Genomic DNA, 8376 nt, shown 5'->3' with positions numbered 1-8376 from the left:
TACATGTTATCTAAAGCCAGGTCACACTCTCTTTGGGCAGCATCAGAGGATATCTTCCATCATTCAAATTCTTGGTCTCCTGTGTTCCTTTCTCAACATTCTTTATTTTTGAAAGATACCTTATCTTTCAAAAGCTACTGCCATTATGTGAGCTCATTTTACAGTTTCCTAGATTACCGTTTGTCCTACATTAGCTATATTTGTGATGGCTGCTTCCCAGAACATGAGCAAGGAAAGCCATCTCCCCATCACAATGACTTACGACTTATTGCTTCAAGTCATCATGTTTTCACTGTTGTCGCTTCAATATCCCAGAATGTCATTTCTTAACTTGTTCTCCAGAGGAGACAGATAGAAGATAATTGAAAAAGACCAGGAACAAGATTTAGAAGACCTGGTAAGACAGTCTCCTTGGCAAAAGATTCTGTATCCACAGTCATAAAATGGAGATAGAAAAAAAGCAGAGTTACCTACAAAGGAATTCCCATAAGACTCTCAGCTGATTTCTCAAAAGAAACTGTGCAGGCAAGAAGTATTCAAAGTGATGAAAAGCAAGGACCTAGAACCAAGATTATTCTATCCAGCAAAGCTATAATTTAGAATGGAAGGACAGATAAAGTGCTTCCCAGACAAGGTAAAGCTAAAGGAGTTCATCATCACCAAACCCTTCATATATGAAATGTTAAAGGGACTTACTTAAGAAAAAGAAGAAGATCAAAACCGTGGACATTAAAACAACAACAAATGCACAACTATCAACAAATGAATCTAAAATACAAACTAAGCAAAGAAGCAAAACAGGAACAGAATCATAGATATGGAGATCATTTGGAGGGCTATCAGTTGGGAGGGGGAAGGGGACAAATGGGGAAAAGGTACAGGGATTAAGAAATACGGATTGGTAGGTACAGAATAGACAGGGGAATGTTAAGAACAGTATAGGAAATGGAGTAGCCAAAAGAAGTTATACACATGACCCATGGACATGAACTAAGGGAAGGGACTGCTGGAGAGAATAGTGGTACCAGGCAAAGGTGGGTAAAGTGGAAAAAAAAAAAAAAAATGGAGATAGACATGTCTTGTATGCCTATCTTATTATCAAATGAAAAAGCTCTTTGTAAAGCAAAGGTGCTAAATAAGTGTTGGAGTTATGACTTGTCTGAGGAAGTTCAATGGATTCCACTCAAGCACACAGACTCTACGTCCCTTGCTTGTACCTCTCTTTTGCTGCTTCTCTTAAACCTAGCCAGCAGCAAAGCATGCCCTCCACCCAAATCCCACATTATACTCTGGCAACCAAAGGAGTCAGAGGTAGGTGGGGATAGGGGTAGAAGATGAGGGGCATAGAAATGAAAGCAGCAAGCCTTGGACTAGGAGCTTCTTCAGTAGTAATGTGTTTGGAGAAGTGGGTCTCAGCCAGCACCCCAAGACACAAACAGAAAGTAATAGAAAACCATTAGATGTTGGCGTCTCTCAAATCTGGGTCTCCATTACTTATTAGCTGTGAAACCTTGGAAAATTTACTTAACTTCTCTCAGCCTCATAATAAAGTAGAAATAAAGCACTTACCTATAGGGCTCCCCTATGAATTTGATAAGATATATAAAGCCTTTTGGACAAAACCTGGCCCACAGAAGGTGTTCAACAGACATTGGCTTACTTCCTTACATGGCAGTGCTTAGAGGGCAGCCCAAAATAATTGCTTTTCTTGTTTTTGTCAGAACTAGAGTAACTATCACAGGATGATAAAACCAAGCACCTGAATTCCTATGTTCTCCTTTACAAGGCTTTAACATCTCTTGTTCGTAGCAACTAGGAATACTAAAATAACATGCAAATATTGTAGGGGAACGAGTGTGTTCATTTTTCTGGAGAGAAAGTCCACAGCTTTTAAAAGTGTCCTGGGCCCATCAAAATGCCAAGTATCTCTGCCGTAGAGAATGTACCTTTCCAGAAAACAAAGCTACATATCTCCAGCCAGGGTAGGGGTAGACTTTTCTCTCCAGACTTGAATCTGCATCACAGACTAACCCATCCAGTGAGTTCTGCTAAATATCTGGTCTTAACGATCTGCACTTTTTTTTTAGAAAATATACATAATGAGAGTTTACAGTTACTTTGGTCGGTTTGCTTTGATTTGGTTGTAGCTGTTGTTTTCCAACTTCATGCAGTGATGGATGGACAATAAGGGCGTGTGACTATTTATCCAATATGTGTGCACCCACATACACACACAAACTCCCTCTGAGAACACTATGCACTCTCAGTTAGAGCAATGTGCTTTGGATGAAGAGGGAAATGAGGTTTGGGATTAAATAACTTGTCTCTGAAAATTTCTAATACTAATTACCACTTATCTAGTGGATACTTCCTGGATGCCAGGTACTTCCCCTACAATATCTCTGATTTTTACAACTCTGTAAAGTGGGAAAGATTCTCTCATCATCAAAGCATCTGAGACTCAGGGGGTTAATAACTTACAAAAGAGAATTTGAATTCCAAGCACTACTAATTGAGCTCAATGGAAAATATATTAAAATCTGGTAAACAAGCACAAACAGTATAGCATAAGATATTTTGCCCTGGCTGCTGTGGCTCAGTGGACTGAATGTCGGCCTGCGAGCCAAGTGTCGCTGGTTCGATTCCCGTCAGGGAAAATGACTAGGTTGCTCATCAGGTCCCCAGTTGGGGGCGCAAGTGAGAGGCAACCACACAGTGATGTTTCTCTCCCTCTCTTTATCCTTTCCCCTCTCTCTAAAAATAAATAAACAAACAAACAAACAAACAAATAAATTATTTTTAAAAAATATATTTTAACACAAAAAAAAACATGTGAAAGGGAAAAAATAAGAGGTGGACATTGTAAAGAGCCTTAAGCCAAGAAGGAAAAAGCCTTTCTTCCAGTTACTATTGCTATATAATAAACCAAACCAAATTTGGTGGAATAAAACAGTGACCATTTTATTACGCTCGCACTTTTGAGTTGGAAATTTGGAAAGGGCACAGCAGAGATGGCTAATCTCTGCTCTAGCATATCTGGGGCCTCAGCTGGGAAGACTTGAAGGCTGGGGGGTGACACAGGGGCTGGAGTATGGAAACAACCTCAGGCATTTTCACTCATGTCTGGTATTGCTGATGGCTGCTACCTGGGATCTCAGCTAGAACTGTCAATCAGAGAACCCCTACATGCCTCTGCAAGTGGTCAGGGCTTCCTCACACTGTGGCAGCCTCAAGGGGGTTGCTAGTTTTACATGGCAGCTCAGAGCCTCAAAAGGAGATGTTTCGGTGGACATGGCAGGAACTATATGTCTCTTTTGGTTTAGCCTCAGAAATCACGCAATGTCATTTCTGGTATACTCTATAGGTTAAATGTGAGTCACAGCCATATAAGATAAAACCCTTCATTTTTATCCATTTTCTAGGGTATAAGATAGATAAAAGAACTAGAAAAGAACAGAGATCTGGATGGAATTTTGACTGTTTCAAGTTTCCTGAGGCCTTGGGTGGTGGCTGAGGTGGTGGTAGTCAGGGAAAGGGTACAGTAAATATATAGTAGGAGGCTAAAAACATGCATAATTTAAATTTTTTTAAAAAAGTGTTCATTTGAGGAAATCAGATTACAATAAATTCTTTGTAAGTGGGGCTCAGTTATTCCAAATCAGCGCTATCTGATCATGGCCAAGTTAAAATGTCCTCATGCACCATCTATAAAGAGAGGCTTCCTCAGCAGTTTATTCATGAAAACAAGATGTAGGGTCAGAAAGGGTTTGTCTATAACCGACTTAGGAAAAACTGTTCTTGAGAACTTTAGCACTGTAATCACTTTAATTGTTTGCGTGCCAATTAATTGGCATTGCTAATTATAAATGGGTTATCTATTCATAAAAGCAAGCTTAGATGAATGTCAACTTAAAAGCACTTAACAGTTAATGTGGATTGTTGTGTTATCTGAAAATAAAAACTGCATTTCTTTTAAAATGTCTACATTATAAGCACAACAGTCTACAGTTTATTTTTCACAAATTCTCATGCATTCCACTGGGCTGATGTAATAAGGCTTCAGTAAATATAACTTGAACTACAAATGGTACAAATGGCAAATCTTCCAATGAGAAGAGTTAAAGACATTTCAGTAGACAGAGATAAAGCAAAACCATGGGGGAAGTGTTTTGAACTATATTTGTAATCTAAGGGTAAAAGTCTGAAGAATGAAGAGAGAGAGGGTATAAAAAATACTAGAGAAGACAAAGGAAGCCAAACGGTGATGGTTCTAGCAGTGGGCTCCAGGGTCTCCGTAGTTATTAGCCTTTGAAAGGAGCGGCTTTGTTCTGATATTTTATTGTGTAACAAACTACCCCAAAGTTGAGTGGCCTGATACAATCTTCTTGTTTTGCTCTCATTTGATATCATAAATGAGGAATGCTGAAGAGCTCAGATGGGCTATTTCCCTTTGATCCACATATTTTCAGCTGCGACAGCTGGGACAGGATGATCCACTTACAAGATAGTTTCTTTGCTCAAATGTGTGAGACCTCTATGATCCTTGGCCTCTCTCTCTCTCTCTTTGCATGGAATTTCATCCTCCAGGTTCTCACCATATGGCTTGAGCTTCTCAAATAGTGACTTCAGGATAGTTGGACACATTGTGTAGTGGCTCAGGGCTCCAAGAAACAAAGGCAGAAGCTGCCAGTTTTCTTAAACTCTATACCTAGAACTGGAATTGTGTCCCTTGGGCCCTTACTCTATTGGTCAAGACTGTCACAAACAGCCCAGATTCAAGGGAGAAGAGAATAAACCTTATCTCTTGATGTGAGAAGTATCAATAAATTTGCAGCCATGTTTAATCCACCACAAACCTACCATGAGGCTGGATGAAGTGATATGATATATAAAGTTAGGAAGGAAAACAATGAAGGAGTTCTCACCTAATAGCCTCTTTATCTTCTTTTTAATAACCATTCAAAACTCATTTTTGTTTAAAAATAGAGTAGTATAAGTGGTGACATTCTAAGCACTTACATCCATCAATAAAAAGACAAACAGTAATGTAAACTAAGTCTTTGAAAGGAAGTTCTATGTTTTCCCCATCTTAAAGGTTCGCTTTGAAAATGACCTCAATGCAAAGAATCCCCACTTATGTGAATCAGAGTTAGTCTCTCTTTCCCTTCTCTGATGTTACTTCCTCCCTATGCTCCCTAAATGTGAACACCCACACTCAGTCCTCTGCTTGCTCTTCTGGTCTCTCTATCCTCTTATTAGATAGATGGTCTAATTATTTTCTACCTTCATCAGTCATTGCTCGCCTGGGATCCAACTCAGCTGCTAATCATTACCACCTAAATGCTGTCTCCCAATGTGTGAAGCCAGTTTACCCCAAAGTCATTCAGCCCTTGGACTTTCAATCTTCTCACCCTCGTTTTCCTTGTCACGCCAACCATATTATATTCCTACTGTTTTAGTATTATGCTTAAATGTTTAACAATTAGAGAACTGCACCACGTGGGACAAGCCGCTGGCGGCACCTAATGGAGCAGAAGAGGAGAAAGCATGAAGCTGGAGAGGATTGTCAGTGCTGCTCTCCTTGCCCTTGTCCAGGTGCACCTCCCAGAGGCTGACCTCAGCAGCTTGGATGAGGTCATCTTCTCCTATGTGCTTGGGGTCCTGGAGGATTTGGGCCCCTCAGGCCAGTCAGAGGAGAACTTCTATATGGAGGACTTCATTGAGATGATGGAAGTCTATGTGCTTGGCTTCACCCACATCCCAAGGGGTACAATAGGGGACATGATGCAGAAGCTCTTGGGGAAGGGAAGTTGAGTGGTGCCAGGAACAAAGAGAACCTGCAACCACTGAGTTCTGAGGTTCACAGTCAGGTGCCCATCTCCCCAGAGCCCCTGCAGCAGCCTGAAAAGCTCAAAGAAGAGACGAGGGCTTCTGCTACTGGCAACACCCAAGATGAGGCAGCCAGTGCTGAGGAGGAGCTGCTGCCAGGGGTGGATGTACTTCTGGAGGTGTTCCCTACCTGTTTAGTGGAGCATGCCCAGTGGGTGCTGGCCAAAGCTCGGGGGGACTTGGAAGAAGCTGTGCAGATGCTGGTAGAAGGGAAGAAAGAAGGGCCTCCAGCCTGGAATGGCCCCAACCAGAGTCTAGACCAGGCTTTGCCTCTGCAGGACGTGCCCAGGCGCCTCAGAGGGCCCCAAAAGGATGAGCTGAAGTCCTTCATCCTACAGAAGTACATGATGGTGGATAGCTCAGAGGATCAGAAGATTCACGGGCCCATGGCTCCCAGGGAGGCCCCCAAGAAACTGATCTGATACATCGACAACGAGGTAGTGAGCACCAAGCGGGGGAGATTCGATGATGTGCAGAACCCGGAGGTCGAGGAGATGAAATCCACTTACATCAACCTCAAGTCAGCCAGAAAATATCACTTCCACTGAGGCGTTCACCAAACTCTGCTAGAGCCTTCTAGGCTCAGGTCCCAGAGGGATGCAGGAGCCCTACAACCCCACACAGGGCCACCCAAACTCCTGACCCCTTCTCTATCCCTTCTTTTATCTCTTTGCGCCACTGTGTTAACCTCTTGGAGCTGCCCACAGGCATAGTAAAGGTGGGCTCCAAGGGAAAAAAAAAAGTTTAACAATTACTTAACAAAGTTAGTATATCTATCCTCCTTTTGAATAATAAAAGGAACTTAAATGCCTTGAATTTCCAGTCACCTTCATCACCTTTTACAGGTTATTTCTGTCTAGTAATCTAGTTCTATGATGCTTTCAAATTCTTATAGTCAATATTTTTTTATTCAGTCAATAAATATTTAGATTTAATCATATACTTAACAGTTACGTGTTCATCATTACTTCTTGCATTTAATTTTATTCTTCATGAAGTGCATCTTTTTTAAATTTATTTATTTGTTTGTTTGTTTATTTTTAGAGAGAGGGAAAGGAGAAAGAGAGGGAGAGAAACATCACTGTGTGGTTGCCTCTCACTCGCGCCCTCAACTAGGGACCTGACGTGCAATCTAGTTATGTGCCCTGACTGGGAATCAAACCAGTGACACTTGGTTTGCAGGCTGACACTCAACCACTGAGTCTCACCAGCCAGGGAAGTGCATCCTTTTTATACCAATAATTCCCAAACTTGACATCACACTAGAATCATCCAGTTATATTTTTTAATCTCAATTCCCAGTCTGTATCTCAGAACAAGGAAATATATATCTCTGAGTGTATAATACAGGCATCAATATTTTGTAAGTATCTCCTGGTGATTTCAATGAGCAGCCAGAGTTGAGTGCCTCTGTTTTTAGAAAATCCTTCAGCAAAGTTCTCTTAGCAATAACTCTTCTCTGTTTTTGTCTGAAAATGTTTATAAAGACATTTACTTTCATTATGAAATTATAGTGAAGATGAATATACAATTCTATGTTGACAAGTATTTTCTTTTAGCAAGTAGGAGATGTTACTCCACTTTCTTCTGGTTACTATAGTCCCTATAATGAAGTCTAATGTCAGTCTAATTTCCTTCCTTAGTAGGTAGTCTTTATTTGCTTTATCGTTGTTACTATGTTCTCTTCGTCTTTTAAATTTTTAAGTTTCATTAATATGTATCTGATTAGGAAATTCATTTTAGTAAAAAATTATTTTAGTAAAATTATTTAGTAACTTATTTTAACTCCTGAATCTGAACATTTATGTCTTGAAACATTTTGGAAAATTCTCAAGGCATTATCTCTTCTACTATTACCTTTCCCTCATTTTTTCTATTATGTCCTCAAAAAATCCTATTTTATGTATCTCAGTCCTTCTTATTCTATTCTCCATGTCTCTTAATTTTGCTTTCATATTTTCCATCTTTTTATCTCCCTTCAAAGATCTTCCACTTCACTTGTTTATGCTTCACACCTGCCTAATCTGTTACTTACCTCGATTGTTGAGTTTTTATTTTTCATTATTTTGTTTTAACCTCTAGAAGTCTTTACAAAACTGACTGATAATTATATAGGCTTCATTTCTTTATTACATTTTTTAATCCATCTTTTGTGTCTTTAATCACTTTAAACAACTTTATTTAGAGAATGTATCCAATAATTCTGAAGCTTTAAGGACTTCTTTTGCCCACCATTGTGGTTTATACACTTGTGGTGGATTGGCACTTTATGTATACTATAATTTTGAATTATGGTCTTGAGTTTGTCAGGGTTTTAGCTGCAGGAATTTTGTCAAATCTCAATTTAAGGGATGTCCTTTCAGAGTGGTGCCCTATAGGTTTTATTAGTCTGCTACCAATTTCATATTAACTTCTTCACTTGGATTTCCTGGATTATGCAAGTAAAGATAAGATGGTCCTTGTGACTCTTCCCTTTTGCGACCATCG

At 40.0% G+C, this 8376-nt stretch overlaps 1 pseudogene; it reads left to right on the top strand.

Moving 5' to 3' along the window:
• The first annotated feature begins 5538 nt into the window (after window positions 1–5538).
• Window positions 5539–6437, top strand: LOC150005072 (CUE domain-containing protein 2 pseudogene; annotated as a pseudogene).
• Window positions 6438–8376: the final 1939 nt, after the last annotated feature.

This window comes from Furipterus horrens, unplaced genomic scaffold (genome assembly GCF_987537825.1).
Source record: "Furipterus horrens unplaced genomic scaffold, mFurHor1.1.pri manual_scaffold_7, whole genome shotgun sequence".
Lineage (NCBI taxonomy): Eukaryota > Metazoa > Chordata > Mammalia > Chiroptera > Furipteridae > Furipterus > Furipterus horrens.
The sequence above is the reverse complement of the archived record's forward strand: the minus strand, read 5'-3'. Positions and strand labels throughout refer to the sequence as shown.